Genomic DNA, 14,686 nt, shown 5'->3' with positions numbered 1-14,686 from the left:
ATTTGACAACACCTCAGCACTTTCCTCAACTCCTTTCCATGGTAATGAGTTGCAATCATGTAACTTTTCCACACACACAAATGAATAGGGTTTGATAATGTTTCTGTGCGGGTTTTAAACTGAGGGCCTTTAAGCAAACATGGTAATCACTACACTACAGAAACAGGGGACAACGCTTAGCGCACTGACCGAGAACAGTAAATAGTGCGTCCTCATTGCACTGAAGAACGTTCTATTGTGGGAGTACAATTTGACTGAAAATTAGGCAATTGGCGGAGAAATTGATCTGATATTAGAATCATCAAATATCACAGCACATTAGAAAACCATTCAAAGTTAACAGGTGTGAACTCTCTGACTGCGATTCCTGCCGTTCGCCATCACAGAGGATTTTGCAGTGTATCATTTGGAACTTTGTGGGTGTAAGGTAATGCATTTGTTTAACTATTGAACAATAAATAACAATGATACAACTTATCTGCAAATTTAGATGAATGACGTCAATAATGTTTCGAATAATAATAATATGGGACATTTGGTGTGTGAGGGGAACGTGATAACCAGTACACTGAAAGAACAGCTGATTGGCAATGAGCCCATTGAACTGGTGTTTGGAAAATATGTTGTGTTATCTGTAAAAATGATAAAAGTCGAATAAAAATATAGATTGAAAAAGAGAAAATCCATTAGTCTCAATGTCCTTCTCTCTTTCTGTGATCTTGAAGTTTCTCTATTCCAATTATTCTTTCAATTTGCTTTTGAAAAAGGAGTTTCTGCAGAATCCTTGCTCAGTTTGATTTAATGACAACGTTCCCCTGGTCCAATGACCAGAAGATTTGGACACGAAGATGGTGTAGTTTACGATATAAACATTACATACCATGCAATTGGTTTCATATTGAATTTACAAAAGCGTATTTTTCTGCTGAAGCATCTTGTGATTATTTCTGAGTTGATAACAGAATCTAATTACATTTGATCTCCATCCTGCTTCCAGAGTCTGTCTATTAGAGAAGGAAAGGATTTGTGAAGCTTAACAAAGCCCTCCACATATCACTTTGCTGAAGTAGTTTACTTTATTAGATTTCAAATGAATTATGAAATATAGAAATGTCCGCCCAGCAAATATTTCCTCTCATTCAGTAATAATATAATTCTTACATTCCTTCGAAAAACATCAAACAAGTTTACTCCGTATTTGTTCCATTACTCAAAACGTGATATTATTTGATATTTATGTCCTCATCTGAAAATGAGACTCTCTGAAATATACAACATTGAATTACAAACATGACTGACAAAGAAAATAAATCGAGTCACTGGGTAATATAAGTTTTGTTGAGTTCATTTGAGATTGGCCACGTCAGTTTTCAAACACAATCAAATATCTTCACCGGTAGGAGATTAAAGAATGATAAGTTAATTATATTTGTCCCTCTTTGTTCTGGGTATGAAATGAGATGAGGAGAAATTTCTTCAACCAGAGAGTGGTTAGTCTGTGGAAATTCTCAGTATGGGAAGGGATTCTTATCACAGGTATGTTTTCAAGAAGCAGTTAGATATAGCACTTAGGACGAAGGGGATCAAAGGATATGGAGGGGATAGCGGGATTAGCCTACTGAGTTGGATGTTAAGCCATGATCATAATGAATGTCAGAGCAGGTGCCAAGGGTCAAATGATCTCTTCCTGCTCCTATTTTCAATGTTTCTATGTAATCCCTTCCCACACTAAGTGCAGGTGAATGGTCTCTCCCCAGTGTGAACTCGTTTATATCTCTGCAGACTGGATGATTGTGTGAATCCATTCCCACAGAGGGAGCAGGTGAATGGTTTCTCCCCAGTGTGAACTCGCTGATGTTTCTGCAGGCTGGATAAAGCACAGGATCTCTGTCCACACTGCGAGCAGGTGAATGGCTTTTCCCCAGTGTGAACCCGTTGGTGTGCCTGAAGTTTAGATAACTGAGTGAATCCCTTCCCACACTGAGAGCAGGTGAACGGCTTCTCCCTAGTGTGAATGCGTTGATGAATCTCCAGCTTAGACGGGACTCTGAATCCCTTCCCACAGTCCCCACATTTCCACGGTTTCTCCATGCTGTGGGTCTCCTCGTGTCTCTCCAGATTGGACAATCAGTGGAAGCCTTGTCTACACACAGAACATGTTCACTGTCTCTCCTCACTGTGAATGGTGTGATGTTTTTTCAGGCTGTGTATATGGTTGAAGCTCTTTCCACAATCAATTCACTGGACCACTCTCACTCGGGAGGGTGTTGTGTGGGTCTTGGTGCTTTTCCAGTCACACTCACACTTAAAATCTTCTGAAGCCGACAGTTCGGACAGACATTTCTCCTTCTTGCCGATGATATTGTCATGCAAGAGTGCCTTTAAGAAATGGATGTGTAAGCAATGTACCTTTAAGAAAACAGTGATGTCAGAGAGTGGGTGGTGATGGGCTTTAGGTCAGCCATTTTGCAGGTTTTTGGTTTCAGTGTAAAAGCAGTGTCTGTGTGTTTCCAGAGAGCTGCAAGATTTGCAGTTTGGTTTTGCTGAGAGCAGCTAAAAAGTGCCTGGCTGGTTTTGCTGAGAGCAGTTTAAAAGTAGAAAGCCAGTTTGCGACAGTCTCTGCCATTCTACAGAAAATATATATATCCTTTAACCTGATGTGATACTGTTTAAAGGTGTTTAGTCTCTTGGAAGTTTGAAGGAACATTTTAAGGAATTATTTACTGTTACAATATTTTCTGAGTTATCTTTGAAGTAAGGGGTGTTAAGAGATCCAATGTTTAGTTAAGATGTTAAGTTGAGTTCATGGAATAAACAGTGTTTTGTGTTTAAAAACCCACGTGTCCATAATTGTAATCCCACACCGAGGGAAAAAGTTGTGTGCTCGGAAAAGCAACAAATTCATTAAAGGGAGAGGTTGGTTGAACTCCATGATACATTTTGGGGTTCTGAACAGTCTCGCCCATAACAATTGGGGGCTCGTTCGGGATAAAAGTCTATCTATTGGATTAGCTTTTGTGAACTTAAAGACAGTGAAGGATTGTTGCTTTTCCGGTGTGGTATTTTAGTTTAAGTGGGGAGAGTGGTGTGAACAATGGCTCTTTCAGAGGCACAGAAGTTTTTGGGGGTGGAGAATGTCACACGTAGTACTTTACGGGCAGAAACGAAACACAGACTGTAGATTTGGCAAAAACATTGCAGTTAACATTACCTGACAAAATGCGAAAAGATGAGGTAATTATGGCGGTGGTTAAGCATTTAAAGTTGCCTGAGATAGAGTGTGACTCATTGGAAATGGCAAAAATTCAGTTGCAAATTAAACAAATGGAACATCAGAAAGAATTAAAGCTGCTGGAGTACGAGAGTGAGAGAGCGGGGGTAAAAAAGAGAAAGCGAGAGAGGAAAAAGAAAAGGAGAGAGAAGAAAGGAGAAAATAAAGAATAGCCCTAGCAGAACAAAAAGATAAAGAGAGGGAGTTTGAACTTCAGAAAATGGCCATGAAAAATGACAATCAGTTAAAATTGGCAGACGTAAAGGGAAACGTACAGTTGGATGATGGTGATGAGGATAGTGAGAAAGAGCGTCATAGTTGAAGGCTTGGTGGGAATCTATTTAAATATGTCCAAGCATTGCCAAGGTTTGACGAGAAGGAAGTGGAAGCCTTTTTCATTTCATTTGAGAAGGTAGCGAAACAAATGAAATGGCCGCAGGACATGTGGGTGTTACTGATTCAAACAAAGCCGGTAGGTAGAGCTAGTGAAGTGTTTGCATCACTACCGGAGGAGGTATCTGGAACGTATGAGGAGGTGAAGAAATCCATCTTAAGTGCATATGAGCTAGTGCCTGAAGCTTACAGAGGAAGGTTTAGAAATTTAAGGAAATAATTTGGTCAAACATACATGGAGTTTGAAAGGCTCAGAGTAATTTTGATAGGTGGATAAGGGCTTTGAAAATAGACCAAATGTATGAAGCTCTCAGAGAAATTATACTTTTGGAGGAGTTTAAAAATTCAATTCCTGATGTAGTGAGAACTCATGTGGAAGAACAGAGGGTTAAAACTGCGAGATTAGCAGCGGAAATGGCAGATGATTATGAATTAGTTCATAAATCAAAGATTGGTTTCCGACATCAGTTTCAGCCGGTGAGGGACAGAAACTGGGGACATGAGAAATACTCAAGTGGCAACGGTAAAGGTGATCTGATGGGAGACAATAAAGAGAGTGTACCTATAGGAATCTGTAATTGATGGGATCTTAACCTGTCGAACTACGCCAAGTTTGGGGGAAGCTTAGTTGATGAATCAAGTCCTGGCGCAATATGTCAAGTTGTAAGATTTGTACTATTTCTGGACTATGCCAAGTTGTTCGATTCCTAGTATTATTCGACTGTTAAAGTTGAAGGAATTTATATTATCTCTGCTATTCGGTTATCAGTAGCACTTTGCGAATACTGGAACTCAGCAGAAATTTGCAGTTAAAACTTCTCAGGTGCCAAAAAGAATTGTTTTATTTGTAGTCGCTTGATTACAATTTGAAAGTCATTTAAAAGGCAATTCGTAGACAATTCGAATCTTTCAGAGAATTACAGACATTATCTTTCTTTGCTTAGGCAGACAGCTCGAAAGTAACTTTTAAAAGGTCAAAGTCTGGCAATGAAACATGAAGAGAGAGAGAAAGCTAATCTTCAGCTAAACTCAAACTCAAAGTCAAAAGTGGACTAACATCACTGACACAGACTGGTAGACTGGCAGAACCCCCAAAAGACATCTCCTAAAATGGCGACTATTAAGGACAAAACTGACTAAACTAACAGAAAAACAAACTGACAGAATCAAAGACAGAAATTAAGGACAGACAACACCAAAAGACAACACACCAAAGACAACACAGCACAACACCCCCCAAAATGGCGGGCGGAAACTTTTCAGTTATACACTTTCATGTCTGTCTTAAGTCATCTAATCACACCCCAATATAATCCTAATTGGTTTGGGTTAGACTCAAACACATTTGATTTGATGGCAAGCCGTCCATCTTCAATGTGCAACATTAGCTTTTCTGACCTAGCTGTTATCTGCATTGTGAACAATGGTGCCTTCATGTTGCTGTGTATTCAGTCCCTGTCCTTGACAATTAGCACAAGCAGTGTCAAATTATCTTGCAACTGTGCTGTTTTAATGTCACACTGACTCTGAAAATATGCATTTGCCAGAACAACGGACTTCAGTAAAAGTGAATTATGCTGTATAAATGGGTATTTAAAACTGGGGCTCAACATTTATGCTTAAACAGCTATCTTTTACCTATACTAGTTGTATTCAAAATACCTGGCTTCTACAGTACCTCAGATTAAAAAAGAAATCCAGGAGGGTGGAAAAGAAAGGAAAAGTTTCAGATGTTTTCACTGTAATAAACTAGGCCATGTAAAGTCACAGTGTTGGTGGTTGAAGAAAAGCACTGGGAAGGCTGATGTGGTAAAACAGGATAAGACAGTGGGGTTTGTTAGAGCGGTAAAGTAAAGCCCAAGGGAAGCGAAGGAGGTGCAAACGATTGTACAGCCTGTTCAAGAAGTAATTGTTAAGAAGGTGCCAGATGTCTTTAAAGAATTTACTTGTGTGGGTAAAGTTTACTCATGTGTATCAGGAGAAGCAGGTAAAGAAGTCACAATTTTAAGAGATACAGGGGCTAGTCAATCTTTAATGATAAGAGATGAGGAATTATGTAGTTTGGGAAGAATGTTGCCAGAAAAGGATGTGATATGTGGAATTCAGGGTGAGAGGAGTAGCGTTCCATTATATAAGGTAAGGTTGGGAAGTCCAGTGAAGAGTGGTGAAGTGGTAGTAGGAGTAATAGAGAAACTATCTTGTCCAGGAATACAGTTTATCTTGGGTAATGATATAGCTGGATCGCAGGTGGGAGTGGTGCCTACTGTGGTTGATAAGCCAGTGGAAAATCAGACAACCGAAGTGTTGAAGGACGAGTACTCTGGGATTTTTCCGGATTGTGTAGTAACAAGGTCGCAAAGTCACAGGTTAAGACAAGAGGAGAAATCAAAGAGTGAAGATGAAGTTGAAGTGCAATTATCAGAAACGATTTTTGATCAGATGGTTGAAAAAGAACAAGAACAGGTGGCAGATGTGGCGGATATTTTTAGTTCAGGAAAATTGGCAGAGTTACAACAGAAAGATGCAGAAATAAAACTGATATATCAGAAAGCATATACGGAGGAGGAATCTGAGAGTATACCAGAGTGTTATTACCGTAAAATGATGTCTTGATGAGAAAATGGAGACCTGTACATATGCAGGCGGATGTAAAGTGGGCAGAAGTTCATCAAGTATTGCCGTTAGGGTATAGAAAGGAGGTGTTTCGAGTTGCACATGAGGTACCGGTAGGCGGTCATTTGGGAATAAGGAAAACCCAAGCTAAAATCCAGAAACATTTTTATTGGCCTGGACTACATAAAGATGTAGTTACATTTTGTCAATCATGTCACACATGTCAAGTGATAGGGAAACCTCAAGCAGTGATAAAACCAGCGCCCTTAATACCCATTCCAGCATTTGAGGAACCTTTTACAAGGGTCCTAATCGATTGTGTAGGACCGCTTCCTAAAACAAAAAGTGGGAATCAATATCTTTTGACTGTAATGGATGTGTCTACTAGGTTTCCAGAGGCCATTCCAGTACGTAATATTACAGCTAAAAGGATTGTGGAGGAGTTACTTAAATTCTTTACTAGATATGGACTACCCACAGAAATACAATCGAATCAAGGATCAAATTTTACCAAAAGGTTGTTCAAAGAAGTTATGGATAGCTTAGGAATAAAATAATTTAAATCAAGTGCGTACCATCCAGAATCGCGGGAGCGTTAGAAACGTGGCATCAGACATTAAAGACAATGTTAAGGGCGTATTGTCAAGATTATCCAGAGGATTGGGATAAAGGAATCCCATTCGTATTGTTTGCAATTAGGGATGCACCTAATGAGTCTACCAAATTTAGTCCTTCTGAACTAATTTCTGGTCATGAGGTAAGAAGACCACTTAAATTGATTGAGGAAAAATTGATGGGTGAGAAATCGGAAATTACACTATTGGATTACGTGTCAAATTTTAGGGAACGATTAAATAGAGCAGGTGAATTGGCTAGACAACATTTGAAAGTTGCACAAAATGTGATGAAACGGGTAGCGGACAAGAAATCCAAAGTTTGTAGTTTTGCCAGTGGGGATAAAGTTTTTGTGTTGTTACCAATGGTAGGGGAGCCTTTAAAAGCGAGGTTTTGTGGACCGTATCAGATTGAAAGGAAATTAAGTGAGGTGAATTATGTGGTAAAAACACCAGATAGAAGGAAGACTCACCGAGTGTGTCATGTGAATATGCTTAAAAGGTACTTTGAAAGGGAAGGAGAGAAAAAGGAGGTTTTAATGATTCCAATTCAAAGTGAAGAACCAAATCCAGATGACTGTGAATTTGGCATACCTCGAATTAAATTGGAAAATGAGGATGTTCTTAAAAATTGGGATGAATTGTTAAGTTACCTTCCAGCGGAAAAACGAACTGACCTGAAAGAGTCATTGTTATTGATTTCACACGGGCAAGTTTGTAGAGATAAATTGGGAAGTACTAAAATTGCTATACATGATGTAGATGTGGGAAATGCTGTCCCTATCAAACAACATCCATATAGACTTAATCCTTTAAAATTGGCACAGGTTAACAAAGAGATTGAGAGTATGCTTAAAAATGGCATAATTGAAGTGGGTTGCAGCCAATGGAGCTCACCCATAGTGATGGTACCTAAACCAGACGGTACCCAACATTTGTGTATGGACTACCGAAAGGTGAATGCAGTTACAAGAACGGACTTTTATCCTGTCCCACCATTGAAGGATTGCATGGAGAAAGTGGGACAATCTGCTTTTATTTCCAACTTCCAGACATGGAAAGAACATTTAAAACATCGTATGGAGTTCTTCGATCGACTTCAGGTGGCGGGTTTGTTGATGAACCTAGCCGAAAGTGAATTTGGAGACGCCCAAATCACTTTCCTTGAGGAGTTTCCAATACCCTCAAGACGAAGGGAGGCAATGCGATTTCTTAGCATGAGTGGATTTGTCGAACAGTTGTGCAAACGTTTTGTGGCGTGATTACTCCACTGATGGAATTGCTGAAGAAATGTAAAAAGTTTCAATGAACAGCGGACTTTCAACAGGCATTTGACTGCCTGAAAGCTGTGATAACCAATGCTCCTGTATTGGAGAATTGCAAGGGGCTCTGTGGTCAGATTGAACTAAATTATCTGATTCTGAAGAGAAATGCCGAGGAGGAGAGGAATGGATGGATCGTGCAGAGACGGTGTTCAAAGAGACTGTCAATCGAGAAGGATTTCGGTTTGAGGAAGAAGAGCAAAGAAAAATGGACTATATTATTATGCCTGTTTGCGTCTGGTTTTTTTTGTGAAACGTAAAAGTATTTTTACTGTGTGCATTTCTTAGAGGATGGTGCAAAAGTGAAAAATGAAACCATCTTGAAGTTGACGGTTTATTTTTTATTCTTGGGGGGAAGGTGTCATGTGAGTACCTTTAAGACATGGATGTTTAAGCAATGTACCTTTAAGAAAACAGTGATGTCAGAGAGTGGGTGGAGCTGGGCTTTAGATCAGCCATTTTGAAGTTTCAGTTTGAAAAAGAGCTTGTGTGTGTCTGTGTGTTTCCAGAGAGCTGCAGTTTTAAAAAGCAGCTTGTGTGTGTCTGTGTGTTTCCAGAGAGCTGCAGTTTGGAGAAAAAGAGCTTGGGGTGTGTCTGTGTTTGCAGTGAGCTGGATCTCTGCCATGAAAGACCATCTCTGGATCATTTGGGTGATTTAAACTCATAATAGTAAAGCCTTTAACCTGATGTGATTCTCTTTAAAGGTGTTAAGTCTCTTGGAAGTTTGAAGGAACATTTTGAGGAATTATTTACTGTTGCAATATTTTCTGAGTTATCTTTGAAGTAAGGGGTGTTGTTGGAATCTGTATTTGAAAGAATGTTAACTGCTGGCTGGCTCGCCAATTGTTGGAATCTGTAATTGATAGGATCTTAACCTGCCGAACTACGCCAAGTTGGGGGAAGCTTAGTTGATGAATCAAAGTCCTGGCGCACTACGACAAGTTATAAGATTTGTAATATTTCTAGACTATGCCAAGTTGTTGGAGTCCTAGTATTATTCGACTGTGTAAAGTTGAAGGAATTTATATTATTTCTGCTATTCGGTTCCCAGTAGCACTTTGCGAATACTGGAACTCAGCAGAAATTTCAGTTAAAACTTCTCAGGTGCCAAAAAGAATTGTTTTATTTGTAGTTGCTTGATTACAATTTGAAAGTCATTTAAAAGGCAATTCGTAGACAATTCGAAGCTTTCAGAGAATTACAGGCATTATCATTTTTGCTTAGGCAGACAGCTCGAAAGTAACTTTTAAAAAGGTCAAAGTCTGGCAATGAAACATGAAGAGAGAGAGAGAGCTAATCTTCAGCTAAACTCAAACTCAAAGTCAAAAGTACATTACATCACTGACACAGACTAACACAAAGACAGAACCCCCAAAAGACATCTCTAAAATGTCGGGCGGAAACTTTTCAGTTATACACTTTCATATCGGTCTTAAGTCATCTAATCACACCCCAATATAATCCTAATTGGTTTGGGTTAGACTCAAACACATTTGATTTGATGGCAAGCCGTCCAGCTTCAATGTGCAACATCAGCTTTTAATTGTTTCATGTCTACATGTTATGGAATGTGATATTCTGCTAATCTTTACCAGCAATAGACTGGTTTTAAGCTAGCTTGGCTAATGTAACAATGGAGACTTCATATTGAGGAAGATTGAGTGAAATATGTATATGATTCAATGCTCTTACAAACTGCATTGGACTCCTGCCACCTCGTTGGAATGGAACTCAGTCCTTGTCCTTGACTATTAGCACAAGCAGTGTCAAATTGTCTTGCAACTGTGCTGTTATAATCTATGATGGAATTTTATGCTATTTCATGTATCTATTGAAGACCTGAATTTATGTGTGCTAAAATTCTCATTTTTAAATGAGTATTTAAAACCAGGGCTTTATATTTATTCTTAAACAGCTATCTTTTACCTATACTAGTTGCATTCGAAATACCTGGCTTCTACAGGTGTTAAGAGATCCAATGTTTATTTAAGATGTTAAGTTGAGTTCATGGAATAAACATTCTTTTGTGTTTAAAACCCGACGTTTCCAGAATTGTAATTCCACACCTAGGGAACAAGCCGTGTGCTAGGAAAAGCAACAAATACATTAAAGGGAGAGGTTGGTTGAACTCCATGATACATTTTGGGGTTCTGAAAACACCTTGCCTGTAACAATTGCGGGCTCGAGGGGGGATAAAAGTCTATCTATTGGATTGGCTTTTGTGAACTTAAAGACAGTGAAGGAATGTTGCTTTTCTGGTGTGGTATTTTAGTTTAAGTGGGAAGAGTGTTGTGAACAATGGCTCTTTCAGAGGCTCAGAAGTTTTTGGGGGTGGAGAATGTCACACGTAGTACTTTACGGGCAGAAACGAAAAGCAGACTGTTAGATTTGGCAAGAACATTGCAGTTAACATTACCTGACAAAATGCGAAAAGATGAGGTAATTATGGCGGTGGTGAAGCATTTAAAGTTGCCGGAGATAGAGTTTGACTCACTGGAAATGGCAAAAATTCAATTGCAAATTAAACAAATGGAACATGAGAAAGAATTAAAGCATCTTGCATACTAGAGTGAGAGAGAGGAAAAAGAAAGAGAGAGAGAGAGGAAAAAGAAAGAGAAAGAGAGAAAGAGGAAAAAGAAAAGGAGAGACAAGAAAGGAGAAAAGAAAGAACAGCCCTAGCAGAACAGAAAGAAAAAGAAAGGGAGATACAGATCAGGGAAAAAGATAAAGAGAGGGAGTTTGAACTTTAGAAAATGGCCATGAAACATGACAATCAGTTAAAATTGGCAGACGTAAAGGGAAACGTACAGTTGGATGATAGTGATGAGAATAGTGAGAAAGAGCGTCATAGTCGAAGGCTTGGTGGGAATCTATTTAAATATGTCCAAGCATTGCCAAGGTTTGACGAGAAGGAAGTGGAAGCCTTTTTCATTTCATGTTTTGTGTTTAAAAACCCACGTGTCCATAATTGTAATCCCACACCTAGGGAACAAGCCGTGTGCTAGGAAAAGCAACAAATACATTAAACGGAGAGGTTGGTTGAACTCCATGATACATTTTGGGGTTCTGAAAACGCCTCACCCATAACACAGGTTAGGTGGATTGGCCATTATAAAAGATTTCCCCTGAGTGTCCAAAGGTGAGGTGGGGTTGCGGGGATAGGGTGGAGGAGTGGTCCTGAGTGGGGTGCCGTATTGGTGGGTCGCTGCAGACTTGATGGGCCGAATGGCCTCCTTCTGGAATGAAGGGATTCTATGGACCAGAAAAAGGCCCATATGAAATATCAAGCAGACTGTACAACAATGTTCAGGACTCTCACTGTCCCTCTGGGCGTGTGTGTGTGTGTGGGCGGGTGGGGGGGGGGGGGGGGGGGGGGGGGTATTTTTAAAGTGAAGGGTGCCTGTACTGGAAAATCTGAGTACCAAGTGCCAGCTTGAACCATTCTCCAATCAGTTCCAGCACAGCTCCCTCTACATTGCCCCATGAAACACTCCCAAGGCTGATACAAAATGGTGTTAGATACAGAGTAAATCTCCCTCGATGCTGTCCCCATCAAACACTCCCACGATAGGTATAGCACAAAGTTAGAAACAACGTATATCCTCCTCTGCACTGTCCCTATCAAACACTCGAGGACAGGTACAACACAGAGTTAGATGCAGAGTAAAGCTTCAGTTGCACTCCATCATCAAACACTCCCAGGCCAGGTGCAGCACGGGGTTAGCTTCAGAAGAAATCTCTTATACACTGACGCCATCAAACACTCCCAGGACAGGTACAACACGGGGTTAGATACAGAGTATAGCTCCAGTTACCCTCCGTCATCAAACACTGCCAGGTGCAGATACATAGGCAGGTTCGCAAAACCATCCCTGGATGCCAAGGCTAGGAGAGACAGAATGGAAGGTATGGCGAGCTGGGACTATTAAAATTTGGTTTTGGGATCGCAGATTACCCACAAAGTGGAGGGGGGGAATGGGATTAGATCAAGCTTAAAGCGCATTCAGGTAGATAAATCCCCGGAAACTGATGAAATGTATCCCAGGACATTGTGGTAGGCTAGGGGGGAAATTGCGGGTCCCCGAGCAGAGATAGTTGAATCGCCACAGGTGAGGTGCCTGAAGATTGGAGGGTAGCAAATGTTGTGCCTTTGTTTAAGAAAGGTCAGAGGGAAAAGTCTGGGAACTACAGACCGGTGAACCTAATGTCTGTGGTGGGTAAGTTGTGAGAAGGTATTCTGAGAGACAGGATCTACAGACATTTAGAGAGGCAAGGGGTGATTAGGGACAGTCAGCATGGCTTTGTGAGTGGAAAATCATGTCTCACAAATTTGGTTGAGTTTTTTAAAGGGGTATCCAACAAGGTAGATGAGAGCAGTGCAGTCGACATTGTCGACCTGGACTTTCGCAAGGCCTTTGTCAAGGTACCGCATGGTAGGTTGTTGCACAAGGTTAAATCTCACGGGATCCAGGGTGAGGTAGCCAATTGGATACAAAATTGGCTTGACGACAGAAGACTAAAGGTGGCTGTAGAGGGTTATTTTTCAAACTGGAGGCCTGTGACCAGCGGTGTGCCTCAGGGATCGGTGCTGGGTCCACTATTATTTGTTATTTAGATTAATAATTTGGAGGAAAATGTAGGAGGCATGGTTAGTAAGTTTGCAGATGACACCAAGATTGGTGGCATAGTGAGAGTGAAGAAGGTTATCTAGGATTACAACGGAACTTGATCAATTGGGTCAGTGGGCCGATGAATGGCAGATGGAGTTTAATTTAGCTAAACGTGAGGTGATGCGTTTTGGTAGATCGGGGCAGGACCTACTCAGTTAGTAGTAAGGAGTTGGGGAAAGTTATAGAACAAAGAGATCTAGGAGTACAGATTCATAGCTCCTTGAAAGTGGAGTCACGACTTCCGGGTTGCGGCGATGCGGAGCTACACCGTGCGATTCGGCAGCTCCCGCGAACACGGACTTTTGGGCCCGCTAACGGAGCCCCAACGGCACTTTTTTTAAAAACCCAACCCGTGGGGAAGGAAGGAGAAAGTCCCCTACAGACCTGCATGGATCGGACCCGCAGCGAAACGGCGAAAAAAGCGGCCCTGGAGCAGCGGGAGAAGAAAGAAAAAGAAGATAAAAACAAAATGGCGGCGCCCACGGACAGAGAGGAGATGAAAGAGTTCATCAAGTGCTGCTTCGAGGAGCTGCGTAAGGAGATGGTGGCGCCTATACTGGCAATGGTTGAAAGACTTGGAGCAACCCAGAAAGCCCAAGAGGTGAAGATCCAGGAGATCCAGGAAAAAGTGAGTGAGAACGACGACGAGCTCGTGGGCCTGGCGGAGAGAGTGGAGCGGCACGAGGCGCTGCACAAGACGTGGGCGGGAAGACTCGAAGACCTGGAGAACAGATCAAGGAGAAACAACTTGAGGATCCTGGGTCTCCCAGAAGGAGTGGAGGGGGCCAATGCCGCGGCATATGCGGGCACAATGATCGGGACGCTGATGGGTGCGGAGGCCCCCCCGGGGCTGCTGGAGCTGGATGGGGCGCACCGAGTGCTAGCGAGGAAGCCCAAGGCAAAAGAGCCGCCAAGGGCGATGGTGGTGAGATTTCACCGGTTTACGGACAGAGAGAGGGTCCTGAAATGGGCCAGGAAGGAACGGAGCAGCAAGTGGGACAATGCGGAGATCAGAATATACCCGGACTGGAGCGCGGAGGTCGCTAAGCGGAGAGCGGGTTTCAACCGGGCCAAAGCGGTGCTGCATCGGAAAGGAGTGAAATTTGGAATGTTGCAGCCAGCGAGACTGTGGGTTACACATAATGGCCAACACCACTCCTTCGAAACGCCCGAAGAGGCGTGGACCTTTATACTAGCTGAAAAATTGGACTCTAATTGAGGGTATGTGTGGGAGGGGGGTGTTTGAGGGTTGAAGTATGATGGTTGTTGTACATAGGGGGTCAACCACGCACAGGAAATGCTATATGGGCTGGGGGAGAGGGACAAGGCCACGACAGGAGCTGCGCCATGGGGGGCGGGGCAGGCTTTGGAAAGCACGGGGTTGTCTTTCCCGCGCGCGGCAAAAAAGGCGGGAAGGGGAACAAAGGAATGTACATCGATTGGGAGATTCCCACACGGGGGGGTTAAAGGGATGGCGGGGGAAGCCGGGGTCAGCAGGTGTCAGCTGACTTACGGGAGGGATATGGGGGAGCAAAAAAGCTAGACGGGGATCTAGTGGGGGGGGGGGGGGGGGAAAGAGGAGGGAGGGGGGAAGGGGAGGGGAAAAGGGTTGCTGCTGCACTGGCCGAAAGAGAACGGGACACAGAAGAGGTGGCTGGGACGGGGGTCCCCCCGGCTGGGGGACTGGAGAGTGAGGGAGACGCGGACAAGGGACTGGCCCAGAAAAGGAGATGGCTAGTCGGCGGGGGGGGGGGAGAGAGTCCCTCCAATCCGGCTGATAACGTGGAACGGTGAAGCGGGCTC

This window comes from Scyliorhinus torazame, chromosome 5 (assembly GCF_047496885.1).
Source record: "Scyliorhinus torazame isolate Kashiwa2021f chromosome 5, sScyTor2.1, whole genome shotgun sequence".
NCBI classification, from domain to species: domain Eukaryota; kingdom Metazoa; phylum Chordata; class Chondrichthyes; order Carcharhiniformes; family Scyliorhinidae; genus Scyliorhinus; species Scyliorhinus torazame.
Note: the sequence above shows the minus strand (reverse complement) of the source record.